General features: G+C 41.2%; 1 long non-coding RNA gene across 1 annotated transcript; it reads left to right on the forward strand.

The window, feature by feature from the left end:
- The first annotated feature begins 3,589 nt into the window (after positions 1-3,589).
- Positions 3,590-5,476, forward strand: LOC132638460 (uncharacterized). The gene is made up of 3 exons (XR_009581746.1): positions 3,590-3,797; positions 4,449-4,520; positions 5,423-5,476. It is a non-coding gene; the product is annotated as an uncharacterized LOC132638460 (long non-coding RNA).
- Positions 5,477-9,215: the final 3,739 nt, after the last annotated feature.

Consider the following 9,215-nt stretch of genomic DNA (forward strand, 5'->3'; position numbering starts at 1 on the left):
CAGGGTATTCAGGAGCAGGTCAGAGCTCCTGGGCTTCAGGTTCACAGACAGATAGGGGTTCTGGTCAGACGAGGCCACCTAGGCCTCAGTGTTCTTATTGTGGAAGATACCATCCTGGGGAGTGCTACAGAGCCACCGGTGCATGTTTTTCTTGTGGCCGTCAGGGCTATTCTGTGAGAGATTTCCCGTATAAGGGTAGTTCGGGTGGTGCAGCGCAGCCTACCGGATCAGCCGCCGGGTCATCATCTTCGTCAGTGGCTATGCGCCCTACAGGGCCGGGTACATCAGCACCGGCGGGCCGCGGCAGGGGCCGTGGTGGAGCTTCTGGTACTAGCGGTCCTTCGAACCGCATTTATGCTTTGTCCAGCCGCCAGGACCAAGAGGCATCGCCTAATGTCGTTACAGGTACATTATTGGTCTTCTCTCGGTCTATGTATGCATTGATTGATCCAGGTTCGACTTTGTCATATATTTCGCCCCTTGTTGCTAGTAAAATTGGTATAACGTCCGAGCCTATAGAGCCATTTGAGGTAGCTACACCGATCGGGGACTTTATTGTAGCGGAACAGGTATATAAAGACTGTTCTGTAACTGTATGTGGCCGAGACACTAAAGCAGATCTGGTGGAATTAGATATGATTGAATTTGATGTTATTATGGGAATGGACTGGCTAGCCTCCTGCTATGCTAATGTTGACTGCCAAAATAAGGTAGTTCATTTCCAGTTTCCTGGGGAGCCAGTTATAGAATGGGCAGGTAATACTGCATCGCTGAAAGGTAAGTTTATTTCATACCTTAAGGCGAAGAAAATGATCAGAAAGGGTTATATTTATCATCTGGTTCGGGTACAAGACTTAACAGCAGAAACGCCGACTCTTCAGTCAGTTCCCGTGGTTAATGAATTTCCAGATGTATTCCCAGATGAGCTTCCAGGCCTTCCTCCAGAGCGGGAGATAGATTTTACTATTGATTTGCTTCCAGATACTCAGCCGATATCTATTCCCCGTACAGAATGGCACCGGCAGAATTGAAAGAACTGAAAGAGCAGTTGAAGGATCTGTTAGAAAAAGGCTTCATCAGGCCCAGTACTTCGCCTTGGGGAGCCCCGGTATTATTTGTGCGTAAGAGAGACGGGTCGCTGCATATGTGTATTGATTATCGGCAGCTGAATAAGGTAACTATAAAGAATAAATACCCCCTCCCCAGAATTGATGACTTGTTTGATCAGTTGCAGGGCGCCAAATATTTTTCGAAGATAGATCTTCGGTCTGGCTATCATCAGGTACGGGTACGAGAGGCCGATATTCCTAAGACGGCATTCCGGACCAGATATGGGCATTATGAATTCAGAGTTATGTCATTTGGGTTAACTAATGATCCTGCGGTATTCATGGATCTAATGAATCGGGTATTCAGGCCATTCTTGGATATGTTCGTGATTGTATTTATCGACGATATTCTGGTTTATTCTCGGTCCGAGGAAGAGCACGCAGATCATTTGAGAGCGGTACTCGGGGTGCTTCGACATCAGAAATTATATGCAAAATTTTCCAAATGTGAATTCTGGCTGGCTTTAGTGGCATTCTTGGGACATATTATTGCAGCTGATGGTGTCCGGGTGGACACACAGAAGATTGAGGCCGTGAAGAATTGGCCTAGACCCACGACGCCCACAGAGGTACGTAGTTTTCTGGGATTAGCAGGCTATTACAGAAGATTTGTGGAAAAGTTTGCTTCTATTTCAGCGCCTTTGACAAGGCTAACTCAGAAGGGAGCCAAGTTCTAGTGGACTGATGCTTATGAACGAAGCTTCCAGTTGCTGAAAGAGAAGCTGACTACAACTCCAGTTCTGACTCTTCCAGAGGGACCCGATGGGTATGTTATTTATTGTGATGCTTCTAGTGTGGGGTTAGGCTGTGTATTGATGCAGCACGGCCGAGTTATAGCTTATGCTTCCCGACAGCTCAAAAAGCATGAAAAGAATTATCCTACCCACGATCTGGAGCTTGCAGCGGTGATTCATGCTCTGAAGATATGGAGACATTATTTATATGGCGTTCATGTGGATATCTATACAGATCATAAGAGTCTCCAGTATATTTTTAAGCAGAAAGAGCTTAATTTGCGACAACGGAGGTGGCTGGAGCTCCTGAAAGACTATGATGTGGATATTCTGTATCATCCGGGTAAGGCTAATGTCGTTGCAGATGCACTCAGCCGGAAATCTATGGGCAGTTTAGCAGATTTACAGCCAGACAGGAAAGAGATAGTACGTGATATTCATCAGTTGGCTAATCTTGGGGTTCGTCTGGCCGATTCTGGCGGTACACGGATTTCTGTTTGAGGGGCTTCTGAATCATCTATTAAGGAAGATATCAAATGGCATCAATATGAAGATCCTGTTTTAGCTCGATACAGAGATACAACCCATGAAAAGGAGAAGACTACGTTCGAGTTTACACCAGACGAAACCTTACTATACAGAGGCAGGTTGTGTGTACCTGATATTGCAGGGCTTCGGCAGCAGGTTATGGGCGAGGCACATTATGCTCGCTATTCTGTTCATCCTGGGTCTATGAAGATGTACCATGATCTTAGATACCTATACTGGTGGGATGGCATGAAATGGGATATCGCAGAGTTCGTCGCCCAATGTCCAAATTGTCAGCAGGTCAAAATTGAACATCAGAAACCGGGTGGACTGTTGCAGGAAATGGAAATTCCGACGTGGAAGTGGGAGATCATTAATATGGACTTCATTACAGGTTTGCCTCGCACTCCACGGAAGTATGATTCCATCTGGGTTATTGTTGATAGGCTGACAAAATCAGCCCATTTTCTCCCCGTCAGAACTACTTATTCCGCTGAGGATTATGCCAGGCTTTATATTAAAGAAATTGTGCGACTTCACGGAGTTCCTATATCTATTATCACTGACAGAGGTGCCCAGTTTACAGCGAACTTCAGGAGATCTTTTCAGGAGGGTTTAGGGACTCAGGTGAGTCTGAGCACAACATTCCATCCTCAGAGTGACGGACAGGCCGAGCGCACTATACAGACGCTTGAAGATATGTTGCGGGCCTGTGTTATTGATTTCAGAGGTAGCTGGGATGACCACTTGCCATTGATTGAATTTGCTTATAATAACAGTTACCATTCCAGCATCCAAATGGCTCCGTACGAGGCTCTGTATGGCAGGAAGTGCAGGTCACCTATTAGATGGTTTGATATTGGCGAGACAGAGTTAATCGGCCCAGACATGATCCAGCAGGCCGTTGATAAGGTGAAACTTATCCGGGAGCGACTATTGGCAGCCCAGAGTCGACAGAAATCATACGCCGATAAATGGCGTCGTCCTTTGGAATTCCAGGTTGGTGATTGGGTATTCCTGAAGGTATCGCCTATGAAAGGCGTGATGCGGTTCGACCGAAAGGGTAAGCTCAGTCCGCGTTATATTGGGCCTTATCAGATTATTAGAAAAATTGGAAATGTCGCCTATGAGTTAGATCTGCCATCTGATTTGGAAGCGGTACATCCGGTATTCCATGTATCTATGCACCGCAAATGCATTGGTGACCCTTCTAGAATATTCCCTGCGGATGATATTCAGGTGACGGAGCTGTTATCGTACGAGGAGCAGCTCATAGCCATTTTGGACCGCCAGGTAAGAAAGCTCCGGAACAAAGATGTAGCCTCTGTTAAGGTGCTGTGGCGGAACGATAATAGGGAGGAAATGACCTGGGAGGCCGAAGAGGAAATGAAGAAGAAATATCCTCATCTGTTCCCTTTACCCACAGGTAATCTTGAATCCTTGCTTAATTTTATTTCAATAATGAATGTGTGTCATATGTGCTGTCTATAAACACGAACTCCCCCAAAGTATTTTCAGACCCTATAAGATTAATTTAACATTCGAGGACGAATGTTCTAAAGGGGGGGGGGGGGGGAGAATGTTATATCCCGTGTTTTCACGCGTTTGGACAATTTGAAATATCTTAGATTTTTGAGAAATGAGGTCAAATTTGATTTTATTTGACATAGGAGTTGTGCATGAAGGAATATTAACGTGAAATTGTCGGGGAAGGTTAAGGGCAAAATTGGAATTTCGAAAATTAGTTTCAGGAATTGTAAAACAAGGATTTAAATCCATTGGGCCAAGAAAAGGGAAGAGAAAAATTTGGGCCCAACATTAAGGGGTGGCCGGCCAAATAGGCCCAAACCCACTTTATTAATGAATAATTCTCCATGTGTGAAATAAGTATATCAGTCATCTTCCTTTTTAGAAAGTTCAAGAATTGAAAAGAAGAACAAAACAAAGCAAAACAAGAGCAAAAAAGTAAAGGGTTTCGGGTTTGGCCATAGCATTTCACCCACCAAAAATCTTGCTCCTAAAATTTTTCTTTTGTGGTATTTCTACTAAGTTGAGTACCCTTTTCAACTTGGTGTAGTTGTTTTGGAGGAAGGAGCCCTTGTTTCATCAATTTGATCATATATCCAAGTGAAGAAGACTAGAGAAAAAGGTAAGGATTCATTCCTTTTTATTGTGTTATGAAGTTTTGTTTGTGTTGTAGTATGTGGGAATGAGTTGATTGTACGGAAAAATGGAAGTTTACCAAGTGGGTATGTATATAGGCATGTGGCCGTGTATATATGTATGTGTATAATTATAATGTGTTGAATTTATATCATATTCTAGTTGGGGTTGGGGTGAAATGCATATTGGAAATGAAAGTTGAATGAATTTGATAGAAGTTGGAAAATAGTGATGTAGCCGTGGGGTGTCTTTGGTAGAATGAGAATGAATCAATTTTGTTTAACAAGTTAGTAGTGTTGTTGTGATGTTTGCAAGGTATATGAAAGTAAAACGATGTAAGATAGCATTGAAATGGAATGTAGAAGTTTACGTCGTTTTAATACGATTTTACGACATTGTGAAAATGAAGTTGTTAGGTCGTAAATTATGATGATCATTGATAGATTTGGAAGATGGAAACATGTTATGAATATGTATGCTAAAGATTAGAAGCCTTGGATGAATTATGACTTTAGCGGAAAGTTTGTATATTATGTATATCGTGTGTATAACTAGAGGAAACGATATGAAATGCTTCTAAAGTATGTTATGACGATCTAGATTGATAATGAATGTGAAATCATTGAGATTAGTTTGGAAATTAAGGTTGAAGTGAAGCTTATGACATTGTGTTGGAAAGATAGCTAGTTAAGTTATATTGTGTTTATAATGATTGTTGTTGTTGTTGATGTTGTTGATTGGGTTGTTGTTGATTGTTTTGGCCGAGTTGAATTCTCTAGGGTGCTATATGTATAGGGGCGGTGCTGCCGAAATTTCGGTAGACATATATGAGTTAAGTTGAATTCGTAGAATCTATAACTCACAATTGGTAAATGTGACCATTTGCAGATTTTGGTCGAAACGGGGAGTGAGCTTGGATAGGTGTACAAAGCCAAAAAGGTATGTAAAGCTACCCCGATCCTTCTTTTGGCATACCTAAGTGTATTAGAATCGGATTCGGGCCTCGAAAGACTTTCTGCCCATCGGAATCCGCAAGTGAAAATATAACTTTTCCTTTCAGTATGATTAAACTCTTTTGGTATGCTTTCTTGGAAATTATGAAAACTTTCTCTAAACTCCATGGAAAGCTATAGAACGTCCATAGAACCTTTGTAGGTGACCCCATAAGCTTAAAACATGTAATTTGAGCCCACCGCCTTGCTTGTTCCGAGGTGGGCCCACTATTCCCGGATTTGCCCTTATTGTACTCAAGCCTTGCTTTCGAGCGGTCTTTGAAAGAAATGATTTCTTTTGACTACCATTCTAATTACCTAACAAACATTGTTTTAAATATTCCATTAAGTCTGATAAATTGTTTTGATACTCAAAACTCATTTACTATGATTCCTTCCGACTTCATTGGATCGGTTTGTCTTTGATATGCCTCATCGAGTCTATGGAAACATTTATGATATTTTAATTGCATTAGTCTCTCACTACTCCATTCGTGGATGCCCCAATGTTTCCCACACTGAGCACGGGCCAGGATATGTTGTCAAGCGTGATCCTTTGCATTGTTCGCCGTGCCTCGATGTGAGGGGGCAGGTATACGCGTACATGGGTTTGTGGAGTATGCTGTGCCATGTACGCTTGTTCTGATATGATTTACTATGGCCATCTGATATGACATATTATGATGCGGGGTTATGCCCCCTTTTCTGATTCTTCTGTGTTGTGGCACCAGCGTCGGGAGGGTGGCCACGTTCTGTCTGCCGAGTCCCTTGGTAGGGGCCGGATTTGATATGACATATGTTTCTGTACACACTCTGCATGTTTTGAAAATATGTATCTGATACTTTGGGTCTTCTGGTTACTTTCTGTACGTTCTGTACCAGTTATGATTTTGTTTCTGTAATTCAGGCTTTACATATTCAGTACAAATTTCGTACTGACCCCCTTTCTTCGGGGGCTGCGTTTTCATGCCGCGCAGGTACCGACGACAGGTTTGCTGATCCGTCCGCTTAGGATCTTATTCTGCTATTTTGGAGCGCTCTTTTATTCAGAGCCATCTTTTGGTATAGTCTGTCACTTCTATATATGTATATTCTCGTTCATGGGTACGGCGGGGCCCTGTCCCGTCATATGATTCTGTCGGTCTATTTAGAGGTCTGTGGACATGTTTGTGGGTTGGGGTCTTTCTGTACAGATGTATGTATATGTCGTGTTTGGGCGATTCCATTCGCCGCGGCGGCCGGTCCGTATATGTTAAATGCTGCTTTTGTGGGCCCTGTGTGGCCTTTGTTGGTATTTTCTGCGTGCAGGGTATATTGGATAGTCCGTAAAACAAAGGAAACTCTGCCGAAATTTTTCTGGAAATTAACTAAATTTGAAATAAAGCCTTGTTGGCTTCTGCCATATACTAGAATGCGTTTGAGTGCCCAGATCGGGCACTAGTCATAGCCTACGGGGTTGGGTCGTGACAATCCATCACCAAGGAAAATAAAAATGGACTAAGAGCTGATCTTGATGCAACCCCGTCACAATTGGAAAGTGAACGTTATAGAGCAGAAAAGGTAAAAAGAGGGAAAATAATACCCTATTTGGGGTTAGGTATAGGTAGAAATGGTTGAGAACTGGTAGAGCAATTGATGCTTCGGGCATTCTCGGCCATGGCATTGCAAAAGCAATGAAGCGAGCCCCTATTTTTTCCATTTTCGACGTCAGTGACGTAGGAGAGAGGGTGTGGAGAGGGGTGGCGGCGCTAGGGTTTCCTTGTGAAACCTTTAGAACTCTCTAGGGGTTGTTTGGTGGAAGGAAAAAAAATGAGAAGTAAAGAGGGGGTATCACCCCTTTACTTGCAGACCTGGGTTGGGTCTCGGTCCTTTGGGCCTGGGGTCAGCTAGTTTGAAAAGATAAATAAACAGGCCCAATACATATACATGATATACGCGGATATGTGTGTATATCCGCGTATACTTATGTATATATGCATATATCCACGTATATTTATGTATATATGCATATATCCGCGTATATTTATGTATATATGCATATCGGGGCAGATATGTAATTGACTAAGATGCCCACAACCAAATAAATAAAATATCTTATCAATTAAAACCGTTTCAAATATAGCCAAGTTTTAACAATGTAATCAATTAATTTTTAAAAAATATGACTAATTCCATAAAATAGTCCTGATTTGCAAACATGGCCTTAATTGAATCAAACCATGAGGTTGGTCATTTCAATTATGGCCCTAACTGACTAATCAATTGATTATTTCAATTGTAGCCGTATTTAAACACATAATAAGTGATTTACAAATATAATCACAATTATTTATCTAACTCAATTAGGATTTACTTGATTATGCAGAAATTAATATTTTACAAGTGAAATGGTTATATTATCTCATTAATCAATTTTCTTGAATTAAACAGAGTAAATTGTTTGCTAATTGATTTCTGATAATTTAAACAATCAAATAAACAATTGTTTAAAATTATTCCCTTAATTAAGTTTAGCAAATATCTCATAATTATTGCAAAATATGTAAATTAATTTCCAAATGAAATGGCAAAAATATTAACTAAATAATTTTAAAAAAAATCATTTTGACTTGTAGAAAATACATATTTCACTCCGTTTAATTGTCACGCCCCGAACCATGGCCTGGGCGTAACAAGGCACTTGATGGTTGACTGCATGTGACCGAGCGAACCACATGGCGTGCTGACCCAACATGGGCATGAACTGATGCAGAATAAACTATGAGCATGCATAATTTAAGTAACGCGTGAGACCACAAATCGTAAGTCTGAAAATATCATAACATCATAATAATAATAAGCCAAAATGGCTAGACGACTCTAAATATTTGCATAACATAACTGACTAGTCTATGAAACCTCTAATATGAGTCTGAACTGCTAAACATGATTACTAGGACAAAGCCCCCAACATACCGTAACTGCATAACTATCATAAAAGTAAATAGTGACAAGACCCCGAAAAAGATGAGGCTCACCAACAACTGATATATGTAATGTCCTACTGGGAAGATGTGTCATCCTGCAAGCCCGTATCTGTATCGTGAAATGCAGGCCTCCGGGAAATAGAAAAGGGACATTAGCACACTAAATGTACTGGCATGTAAAGCAACTTTGTGAAATAAACATGGCATAGGAAATAACATGATAAGAACTGAAATTGTAGCCTGGTCATGAACATGAACATGAACATGAATATATATATATAACATGAGTAAAAATATATGTGGGAGAGCATTAATGTAACCGACATGAAACCACCACGTTAGTACGTGCGTCTGATCTATGCCCGATCAGCTAAGCCATCTTGTACCTTGTTGGGGTACAAGACATGAACATGACATGAATGGATCCAAATCCCTCTATGGGGACAATATGAAGGAATCGTCCTAACTGGGCGGCCGACCGATCCTTATCCTACGCTGGAAAACATAGTTTCAAGTATAAAACCTTCTCGGTAATTTGTGCAACTCCCAAAAACATGGACATGATATAGTTGGCTAAGAAGCCTATGAATTTCATAAAATGACTTGTATTATAACATGAATATAGTTATATAATATACTTGCATGAAAACGTGTAGGCATGTAGGATTTTCATGATATTAAGCATAATAGTTCATAACTTGTATTATAGAACCCATAGGGAAC

Source organism: Lycium barbarum, chromosome 4, assembly GCF_019175385.1.
Source record: "Lycium barbarum isolate Lr01 chromosome 4, ASM1917538v2, whole genome shotgun sequence".
NCBI lineage: Eukaryota > Viridiplantae > Streptophyta > Magnoliopsida > Solanales > Solanaceae > Lycium > Lycium barbarum.